Below are 12,169 nucleotides of genomic sequence, written 5' to 3'. Positions count from 1 at the left end.
AGAAACTAAATGGTTGAAGCAGGGTGTTAGCAGAACCTTGGTTGAATATGTAAGTGAACACACACACACATATACAACTTCCCTTTCCACCATTAAAGGATTTAAAGGAAAAATTCAGAAGAGTTTTTCCAAGAAGAAATTCCAAATAGCACTCCTATCAACTCCAAATAGCTGAAATAACCAGTTTGCCAAAAGCATTTATTTACTTTCTTGGTTTGTATGCAGATTGCAAAACTCAATTTATGCGAATCAACTCTTAAGAGAGACAAAGTCAATTAAGTAATCCTCTGACTTGTTGGCATTAAGAATATGTTTACTAATTATCGAGTTCTTTATCCAACATGCCTTACCAAGCATCTGTTTATAATTAATGTGCTACACCAGTCCAGAAACCCAGCCTATTTTAAGGGAAAGGCTAGAACTCAGTTTTTTACTTAGAAAGAAAATCTAGGTTTGGCTGTAAGTCCTGAATGTAAAATTACCACCCAAAAAATAGTGTTAAAGTAGTAGTATAAAACTGTTTGCATGTTTTTATTCAAAATGAAGTATGGGCCAGTTAGTATAGATGTCCCAAGCCAATGTTGATGAAACCACAGTTGCTGGGTTGGTCCCACTAGAGCATTAGATTTCTCTTTTAAAGGATACAAGCAGACTATATCCATCAGCCCAGTTTGTGAGTATACAAAACTTTGACTGTGGGATATATTACTGTAAGTTCTTCATCACGACTGGAAAAACAACTCAAAGCTCACAGAGAACCAGCAGGTCAGGAGCCTCATCGCCATGTTAAGCTTGGCTTATTTAAAATGAGGGTCACTTTGGAGATGATTAATAAGAAAATACAGTAGACTTCCTTTTGTGGTATGGATCTTCATTGCATTATTTAATGGGAATTAAATTATATCTTCTACCATCAAAATATGAGTCGTTTGTAATAAAATTCATATGTTAAAGCAGTTTCCATGTGAAGTGTATTTTAGCCATAATCTCCATGAGGAGCATTACAAAAGGTATACTATCGGTACAGGAGAATGTAATTGCCATCTGTTACCTGCCAAGGCCTGCCAGCATTCACATTTATCAGAGATTATGGAGGAGTCTGGTGGAAGAAATATCTAGGAGCCATGTTAGGCCTCTGTAGGACTTCTGGCAAGCATGATAATACATTTTTACGGTTACGATGTTTACCAAAATTATTCCATTGCTTTCTAAAATTTAAAGCTGAGTTAGAAACTTCGATGGTCATCCAGGTGCTGCACAACTGCTGTAACTAACTGTATGAGGTTTGTTCAGTATTGTACCAACATAGCGGGGAAAGTACTTTATCTCTGCCATGCTAAAATAAATGGTGTTGACATCTGCACAGCCCTCTGGACTAGAGAATTCTGTTCAGAAAACATCTCCTCGTGGTCGCAGGTAGAAGTCATTGATGCTGTCTTTCTCGCCTAAGCCAGTTACTTCCCAGGTCCTCCTGGCCATGAGTGAGGGAGTACCGGAGAGGAGAAGGCACGTCCTCGGGCCTGAAAGGAAAACCCAGCCCACAGAGCATCTGTAGTTAGATGGCTTTCGAGTTTGTTCTTCTAGTGTCTCTTTTTTGCTGTTTTGTTGATTGGATATATTTTTACTATATAGATGCACTCCTAAGTTGGTGGGTTTTTCCTTCAGGTTCCCAAATGAGTCAAGTGGGCAGTTCTTCGGTATTGTCCATCTCTTGCGGGGGCTCTTTTTTTTTGTGGAACAATTGGAATAGGGCCGAACAACCCTAGGAAGTGTGTCTATAAATCTAGTGTTGCACATTTGGTCTTTATGATTCAATATCGTGGGGGCAGTTGATGCTATTTCAGTTGGATCTGCTTCACGAGAGGAGGCCATGCACTGTCTTTCAGGGCCCTGTTTCTTTCTGGGCATTTTCCCCCAAATCTTGCCACTTGATGTGTCAGTGTTCTTCAGACCATTCTCAGCAGAGCCGTGCATTTCATGGTTGCCAAGTAGAAGATGCTTTTTACTTAACGAAATGTATGTTTACTTTCCTAATGACGGACTTTCTTTCTGCATTACTGTTTTTAACACTTAGGAGTGTGTCATTTGATGAACACGTCATTTGAGAAAATCAGCTATAGAATCAGTGTTTTCAAAAGAATTCTTAAGGTCTAGTTAAAGGGTGTTGTATTCGTGACGGCCCCGGGCTGGCCGTTAGGAGCCCGTATTCCAGGCTTCTTACTCAAATTGAGCTGCTGGGTGTTATATCAACAGAGCCAAAATTAGAGGCACCAAAGAAACCGTGGCCACGCCATCAGTCCCAGGCTGGTGGCAGGCCCTCTGACACGGAGCACTCACCCTGCTGCCCACAGCTTGGCGGGCACCTGTGCTTGTTACAGACAAAGCCCAGCAGTGGTGTGTTACTAACTGTCCGGCTCAAGGCCAGCATTTGGTTTGACCTACTAAAGTGAATTTGCACTAATCCAGTACAGACCTGCAGGGGAAGTAAGTCTCGTGTCATTAGCTCCAAATATTTTTTCATAGTTTACCAAGAAATGAAAAAGAGGAAGCATCAGGCAAGTGGGCAGGAGTAATGGAAGAAAATGTGAAAATATAGCCTACCTTCTGCTTTACGGATGAAGAATTATGTCATCAACCAAACTCCTCTCTTATCATTTATATTTACCTTAACTTTATATAATATATATATATTATATAGTGCTTACAAGTTTGCAAAGCAATATAAAAAGCAAGATGTACCTAAATCGGTGACTTAGATGTTGTTGTTGTTTTTTTTTTAATTTCACTGCTTATGAGGTGTAAGTTTAGCCTCCTTTAGAACTGTCTTCAATCTGTGTTCTCATGGTTGGACTACGTTTTCTCTTATTTTGAAATTCAGTTATTTAACTGAATCATGCTATGATTTTTCACAGACTGAACTCATTTTGGTGTAAGATGGATGGTATTAAAAGTACACAGATGAGACCTATCTTGTTTTCCTTTGACTGAAAAGTCAGCTTGCATATTAATTATCCTGACCTACTTCACTGGCATTTGGGAGAAGACAAGTAATTTCCTATTATCCCAATTAGCAGTTTTGAAGCTTACTGAGATGTGGGCCTTATAATACCTCAGTTAAATTAAATTATAAATTATGTCAGCCTATGCAACTTCCAAGGAATATAAATCATAAAGGTGTGGACAAAATATAAAAATAAACTTCATTCGGAAATCATCTGCTGTAACATTAAAATACTGTTTTGGTTAATACAGGTTGAAATCTACTTGGAATAGCTCTCTTTTCTTTGCCGTACTAGACAGTTTAGATGAGGTTTTCAAAAGCTTTATCCTTTTAATTCTGCTGATTTCCCTCTTGGCAGTTATAAGAATACTCTTTACTAGCCATACATTCTTGGTGCCTCCATGTACTCAATGAAGTTATAATGTGCTCTTTTTCGGTGTCTTAGAGATGAGCTACAAGTATTCTCACTTAATTTACATATTTATTAGCTTGGTCTTAGAAATCTAAAGCAAAACCCGGGGTGTTTTGTTTTTGTTTTTGTTTTTTTCCAGAGGAGGGAGGGTGGATAAAATCTGTCATCTTGTAGCTACAATGCCCATCAGCTTATCCGGCCAAGATATTTACTGATGCTTTCAACATGAGATTTTCTGAGAAATGTATTTTAAGGTAATTTTTTTTTAATCTGAACCTCCTTTGCACAACACTGGTAAGTTAAGAGCTGTATAAAATATGCAGCTCAATGGCCTAATATCTTAAATTATCTAGGCAGAGAGGCTAGATAATGACTACCAATATAGTGCAGAAGAAGATAGATTAATCCTCTTCAATCATTTTAAGGGTCCTAAAGTAATATCCTAAAGAGTCTCTAAAAGCCATGAATTTTATTTTTAAGAACATCCAGGTACAAAGTATGTGGGCAAGGGAAAGATATTCCCCAAATATGAAATTGTATAAAAGGAAAAAAGGAGCAAGTTGAAAATAAGTGTTGCAGCATGTTTTACTGCTTTATTGATTGTTGAGATCAATTACGCACAAACACAAAAAATTTGGAAGGGCATAATCATCAATAATATCTTCAGTTATAGTTCAAGTCTAAAGGAAGCAGATGGAAAAGCTGTATGAGAAATGTGAATAAAAAGACGTGCCTTAAAGTCAGAGAAAAAATAGCAGAGAACCTTATATATGGCACTTTTGTGAAGTTTAAGGGCATCATTCTTGGCTGGTTATGTAACAAGTATATATAAAGAACACAGAAAAATCTAGAAAGTAGTAAACAATTGTTCTCTTAATACCATATTTTCTGATTTTGAAGATTAGATAAAAAATAGAGTCTAGCTAAAATGCTGATACTGGTTATAATTTGGATTTATATTATTGAGAAGTTCAGAAGTGGGTTGTTCTGGAGTGCATTTTGAGGCTCTGCAGCATCAGGCCTCTCAGTTAACTTTTCTGTAATGCCAACAGCTCTAAGCATCACTTCCTATAAGACAGCATCCTGAGAGCCAAAGACCAGCATCCCGGGCATCCTATCTTTAGTCCTGTTTGTAAGATCAAGGAAAACTTTTCCTAGATTCTTCCAGCAGACTTAGCTCCCCATTGCGTTGGCCAGGATTGCATCATATGCCCAAATAGCAAGGGAAATGGAATAACTATGAGTAGTTGAGACTAACTTGATTTGTTTTTAAGATCATAAAGAAAAAAATATACCAAACCGTTTGTCCTTACTATCCACACAAGTCTCTCCACTGTTATATATGCTATATCTGCAAATATATTTGTTCAAGTAGTGTGGCACTCTTTTAATATATATATATATACATACATATATGTATATACAAACATATACCCCAGATCACATCACATCATGTAAGTCTTGACACTAACGAAATGTTCCATATCTAAAAGGGGATAAATATTATGTAAACCTGAAAATACAGCAAGTTAGGTATAATTATTGTTGACTTTTGAAATGAGTAAGTGTGTTTTCCTATAAACACTAAGTGATTGGAACTTAGAATACAGTCTCTAAAGATATTTCTCAGTTTAAATCCTTGCTTTGTCACTCTACCACTTGCAAGTGGTATGATGGATCAAGTTATTTAACACCTCTGGACCTCAGTGTCTTCATTGTTACATCATGTGGTAGCTGTACATGAGGTTATATAGGGATCAAATGAGGCAACACCAGAAACACTTAGTTTCCATATCTGACACACCGTAAGTCTCCCAATAATTTTTTTATAATTGTGTAATTTATGTAGATTTTATGCATATTTGGATTTGGGCAATGAGGGCAATTATAATACTTAAATAGTGAATTAATACTGGTAAACCTCAATAAATAACATTTACCTGACTACGTGCCCTAACTTCGTTCAGTTCCAGCTACTGAGTCGAACCATATGAATTGCTCTTTTTGTAGGTCAAATGATGAAATATCAGCAATTTTGTACATTTCAATATAATACATTAGCCATATCCTAGGAGCTAAAATAGAAATATCCCTCACTTTACATTCTTATCACTCACTATTCTTTTCCTTTTTGACTCTGGACATTTGGGAACTCAAAAGAAACCTTTTATTCCAAATAACAATAACGTTATATCTATTTACTGAAATATGTGTTTATAGATACCATGCGGGTCTCAGTTCACATATTTTCCCCTCAGAGAGTCCTACCCTGACAACCCAGTCTGACCCAGAGGACCCCTCACCACCATAACCACCACCATTCATTCTCTGATATATTATCCCCTGTTTTATAATGTTCACCGCTTTATCACTCTGAGTATAATATCAAATATGTTCACTGATTTATTTTCCATCTCCACCCACCAGAATATAAGTTTCTGAAGAGCAGGGATTTTATTCCTGTTTTGTACACCTGGTGCCTAAAATGATATATGGCCCAGGGTAGGGCAGACACCACTGGATGAATGAATGAATGAATGAATAATAGCTACCCCTTTTGTCACCAATTCTTTTCCATTTTATTATATAATAGTTAAAGCTGAAGTTAATGTTTTATCCATCGTGTGACATAAAACAGGAATAAAACCATCGCAGAATTCTTTATGTTGGGTATTTTGTAAAGAGAGGGACAGTACTGCATGTTCTGCGTACCCTCTTCATGCTGGACACCACTAAGCTGGGTTGCAAATAACTAGAATTACTGCTCCTTGTGTTATGGCTCACTTAACTCTTAGAGAAGAGTCATCTTCTCTACTATTGAAACCGTACTTTCCTGATTTAATCCCATTTCAAAGATGAAGGCCACAAGAATAGGACATGTGAAAGAACCAGTTCATGGTTGGAAACCAGATCTACCAGCACCCCTAGGCAGTTGTTTTCTTCCCAAAATCTGCTGTCTGCAGAAGGAAGGCTGGCCCCCTGGGTGGATGAAGCCACCTAGCTTCATCCTGTTTCCTTTGTAAAATGTGTTGATATTGCAACTTGTGCTTGAGTGAATAACCAATAGCCCTGCATCTGCCAGGAAAATAATCTCAGGAATGTTACTAAGCCAGGAAGCCAGATTTAAATGGCGAAAGAATGAATTCTCGATGCTACAGAGTCACACCAGCAGAAGATGTGGGCAGCTAAGAACTGAAGTTCACATAAGAGAATGACAACCCCTCACCAGTGTAGGTAAGACAAGTTAGGATTTCCAGTTTGTTTGACCAAGCAAGTTGATTAGGTTCAGCCACAGTTTCGTGTGCTATTATTTTCACACATCAGGAAAGCACACCACTTTTCTTCAGGTCAGTAATAGCATATTGTTCAGTTTCTCAAGTGGAGTAATTTCTAGCTTATTTTATGAGAACCTATCCTAAGTTCAGTCTCCATTTACCTTGGTCACCCTTGCCAGAGGAAGCTGAAGATCCCAAGTGCTTCCCTTTCTTCCCTCTGCATATGACATCTACCTCCTCTGGTTACCAACTACTGGAAGATGGTAGATTAAGACATAACAGGATTGCACCAAACAACATAGCTTGGAAGTGTCTCAATTTCCCCATGTTTTTCTTTTATTGTTTTAATTGAAAAGTAGTAACTTGTTTATTGCTAAGCAAATAAAACAATGATGAAAATAAAAAGCAACCCTCTCTCCTCCCTCTCCAGGGGTAACTTCTGTTCAAAGTTAAGGTTTTAAAAATTAATTCTTGTATGAATTTGTTTTCCTCATGTATCTGTTTCCTGTCACTCCACATGAGTAGGGAGGTGAGGTATAGTTTCGTTGGTTTTCAGGTAGTTTTTCCTCAGAAATTCTTTTGATAATGACCATAGTTTATAATAGAAGCAACAATCTTATGAGATAACTCCCATACTGCCTCAAAACCTGGCCCCATTCCCAGCATGTCACCCTAGAAAATGCAGCAGTTACCTATTGACCTTTTCAAAAACAATGGGAGGAGAAATGTGAGAAGAAAGAAATGACAATGGTTGTACGTGCACACTTAACACCCTCTGATACACACCCCCATCCTCATATATCAGAAGCTCGTTGCCTACCTGCCTAATGCCTTGGTGCCATAAGACTTTTGCCCAGCCTTCTTGATGAAGGTCTTCCAGTAATGTCATCTGATCCCAAAGCTCTGCACTGAAAACAGCTAAGCCAGAGACAGCTAGCTAGAAAGCACAGCAAGTCTAGCCTCCAAAAACTAGAATTTAGAACTCAGAGATGGGCTTCAGAACCACTGCGCCTGATGGTCAGAGTTTACCTAGAGCTTTTGGTTTTAAGTTATAAAACACTAACCCTTCTACTAAGCCATCTTCCTATTTTTTCCAGTGTTCTCACTAGCTCCGTTCTTCTGGCCTTTCTTATGCTAGGCCATAGGCCCATCTTAGTGCTAATAGTTGGTCTTTAATAGCTCCATCTATTATACTCTGAAACTTTTCCTTTAATGGAAAAGTACTCTTGTCATTCGATAAGGGGAAAAGGGCCTATTACTATATATTTTAAATGCAAAAGTGACAGTTGGTCATAAAAAAGTATTTTAATATTTAAATCTCATGCTTGATAACTTCTAGAAGGTTCTTAACTCAGGAATGTAATATGACAATTTCATATGCATGTGTTTCTATTACAAGCACAAAGTATGCCAATGAAATCAACTTTGAATTATTTCAAAAAAATTGTAGAATACTTGAAAATAAGAATGATAGTTATTAAACTCATGGATTCAGTACAGAGCTACAAATTCTTTAACTTTCTTAGTCATGGGTCCCCTACATTTCATTATCTAGATTTAGCTCACTAAAATGTAAACTAAGCCTCCATCTTGTTCTTTTGGTTTGCTGTATCAATATGCAGTCTAATTAGTTCTAAGCAAGTATTCATTTATTCATATTCATTTATTTGACATTTATTGTTTATTTACTACATACCAGATACTATCTTAAGAGTATATCTTCCATAGCTCTTCATAAGTCTACTTACAACAAAAATTTATGAATTATCTTCGAGAAATAAGAAAGGTCTTTCTGATAACATGAAACAGAACAAAGTATGCAGCGTCTTTATTATCTTGTGCCAGTCATTTTCCCAACTAACCAATTAATAATATTATAAAAATGATTCTTTAAGAGATGGCACATATTCTGTGTTCATTTTAAGGTACTTATAACTTATGCAAAGTTGATAAAACTGGTTAGAATCAGATGAGATCCCTTTTAGAGCTATTTCTGCTTTGACTCATTCCTTAAACATTATGGTTGGGGAAAATGCATTCTGGTTCCTCAGCTATACTGATGAACATAAATCAGATGTCTAACAATCTTCATTGATTTGTACTATACAACTAGGAAGCATCTTCTCAGTCATCAAAGGAATATTGATCTATGGTCAGTATAATATTAGAGTGGCCCTAATACTATACTGGCATAATAATATACTGATCACAGATTAGTGTTCCTTTCGTGATTGAGAAGATGCTTCCTAATTTTACAGTACAACTAACATGGAGTTTAATTATCAGAAAAACCTCCTAATGTTAGCTGAGATACAGAAAATTATACTGTATTTTGATTGTCTATTTTAGGGAAACTTGGACCTTAGCATTTTAAACAATTTTTCACTTTCTTCCACATTTATAATCCCTAATCTTCCACGATTTTGAATGTGATATTTTTATTGTGCTATTTCTTTTTTGGTAAATCATTCATAGAATATTTTGACTTCATGCCTAAGATCTATTCATTTAAGACCTCCATATTTTCTCATCCACGACTTTATTGGCTTCTTTAGCTATAATTTTTTCCTTAAATTATTGTTGTGGTTGTTTTTGGCCTGATTTAGAGTCTATTCTGTAAGTTAGAAAATGGAAATCTTAAAACAGTCATTTACTTTAGGGATTCTTGGTGAGGGAAAATAGCCCACAACTTGGTATCACTGAACTTAAACTTTATACCTTTTACCTTGAGCATCTCTGCTGTTTTCTCTTTGTTCTTTAACAATGCCAACACACAGGGGTTTTTTTCATGCCTTTTCTAAAAAGAACGGGGAGGAGGGCAGCCTGGAATCACTGTGGCTTTAATACAACCCTGCTGCCAACTCTGACAGTAAGCCCCACCCCTCACTTTGTATTCTATTGTCCATTTACACCGTGTGTACTTGCTGGGCAGCCATCTCTTGATTTAGCATCCTGGGTTCTAAGACTCTTTTATTAACCTAATTAGAAGGAGTTTTGCCCTGGCACTGGAGGTAGGAAAGATGTTTACCATTCCAAAAATAATTCTGTACAAATGCTGAACATCTTTGCTGAATAATGAAGTGAAAAGTTCAGCTTAACTTTGAATGCTTCTTTAAATGTCTAACACCTTTGTGGGCGTTTTTGTGTACGTGCTACAGCGAATAGTGTCTCTCCGGTTAATACTATAGAACCCATTTTAAATGCTTTATATTAAGGTAAAGAATTCATTTAATAGATAAATTGTTTTTTTTTTACTGGAGAAGACGTATGATGTGTGCCATGCTGTATGTAAATATGCAGAATAATTAGCCATCTAGACATAAAACTTAGACTTTGAAATATTTGTTTTCCCACTTAATACAGAAATACTCTTTATACACTTGAAAAATTGTTATTGAGACTCTGCTTCAATATTTCAGGCACTCAGAGCTTACTGCCCCCAGGCAGAGCAACTCATGTTGGACAGCTCTAATTAAAAATTCTCCCTTGTATTGATACGCAAGCTGACTTTCTATAAATTTTCCACTCATGGATCTTGACATTGCAACTTAGAAAACCACAGAGCAAGTATGTAAATGGCTGACATGTGGAAGAGGGCTAAGGATAGTCTTTGATAGGTGGAAGGTATATAGGGGCTTTTTGATTGAAATGAGGGGGAAATGTTCCAGTGGTTGCACTTGCCCATGAATGGAATAACTGGTCTTGTCAGTTTAGTGGCCTCCCCAGTACTCAGTGTTTAAGAGTGAGCTGAGTAACCAGCTACCAGTCAGGGCTTCCCAAGCTAGTTGGGACACTTGAACCTGATGGCTTTTTCCATTGCTAAAGTTTCATAGATCTCTTCAGCAGAATGGCCTTGCTTTTGCTCTCACCACAGTGCCCTGTATATTGTACATGTCCAAAACTATACAGTGGAATTTTGTTATCTAACATATTTTGTGTTGTCTCATCTCTGAACTGAATATATATAACCACCTTAACGTTATGACATGAGTTCTAGATAACTCACTGTCCTGGTGACCTTCATCTGTATGCCCTATTTCTTTTTAGTATCCCCACACCAAGTGTATTAGAAATATTACAGTACTTTATTCATAAGGATATCATGCTAAATTTAATCAGATGAAGGACATGCTCACTGCCCTTGGCTTTCCTCTTGTCTCCCAAACTAGAGATACTGTCCAGAAAGGAAAAGCCAGTTTAAAATGCTTCATTTGTATTGAATCCATGTTGGTCCTTCAGCTGAAATTAAAAAATGAAACTCCTTCCAATCATACTCTATTCTAAAATGTTTCCATGTATCTATGTCAGATTTATCATTTCATTCTCTGTAGAACCCGTGCTGGGTTTGGTTTGTTTGGATAAGAGAACTCTCTTTAAGCAGTAAGTCTTGAGGGATTCTGAGAGTGGCCCTAAAATAATTTCCAAAAAGTTTGTTCAATTCCTAAAATTTTTCTGCTGGTCCAAAGAGACCACCAAGTGGGTCTTAGTAGTCCCTTACCTTGAGAAGCATTTGTTTTTAAATTTCCTAGTATGAGGACTTTTTTCCATGCAGGAAAAGCCTAAAATATTTTTGAAGCCATATGTTTCTACTTTCTTGTGTCATTTATTTTTTCTTAAATTTTTTTTAAAAACTCTGTCTCCTGTTTTTTCAGAAGACTCAGTGGAACATTTGCCTTCCTAACACTCTTCTTACAAGGAATCAGTATTATTTTCTGTTTGTTCGTTTCTAGTAGCCCCTTCTTCCATCTTTTATAGAAATCCTCCTTCACCTGAAGCTTATTCTAAGGAATCTCCTTGTAACTACCTTAACTTCAGCGGCATCTCCTTTCCCTCTCTTATTGGGACAGTTTACATTTATACTGCTGGAATTTAATTTTTTTAAACTACTGACTATTGAAGACTAGTATTTGTCTAAAGTTTTAAAATAATATTTATTATCATCTAGGGTCCATATTTGACTATGTGTTTTCTCTCCTCACCACTAGAAAAACAAAAATAAGTGGCGCCTGGGTGGCTCAGTCAGTTAAGCGTCTGTCTTCAGCTCAGGTCATGATCTCAGGGTCCTGGGATCGAGCCCTGCTTAGTGGGGAGTCTGCTTCTCCCTCTCCCTCTGCCCCTGCTCATTCTCTCACTCTCTCTCTCTCATAAATAAAATCTTTAAAAAAAAAAACAAACAAAGAAAAAGAAAAACAAAACCCAAAATTCTAGGGCTTCTTCTAGTCCCCTGCATGTCTGGAGTGCCACTTAGTTCTTCCCTGTGGCTCATTGTTATATCCCAAATACATTTTACTCATGTCTTTATATTTTTGATTCATGAAATTATCAGGGTTTTAATGCATGCAGCAATTACTTATGTGTATTAATCTCATTTTTAATGCATTCCTCTTATAGTTATTATATTGGTGACAAGCAAAAATACTAAAGCTTACATTATATCATTTTATGTTTTTTCCTCTTCAGAAAGTTTTATAGATACTGACT

General features: G+C 36.8%; 1 protein-coding gene across 5 annotated transcripts in view; it reads left to right on the top strand.

The window, feature by feature from the left end:
* Positions 1-12,169, top strand: part of CNKSR2 (connector enhancer of kinase suppressor of Ras 2) — a 278,274-nt gene that overhangs the window by 236,208 nt on the left and 29,897 nt on the right. The window lies entirely within an intron of this gene.

This window comes from Zalophus californianus, chromosome X (genome assembly GCF_009762305.2).
Source record: "Zalophus californianus isolate mZalCal1 chromosome X, mZalCal1.pri.v2, whole genome shotgun sequence".
NCBI classification, from domain to species: Eukaryota; Metazoa; Chordata; class Mammalia; order Carnivora; family Otariidae; genus Zalophus; species Zalophus californianus.
This window is presented reverse-complemented; position numbering and strand designations above follow the sequence as displayed.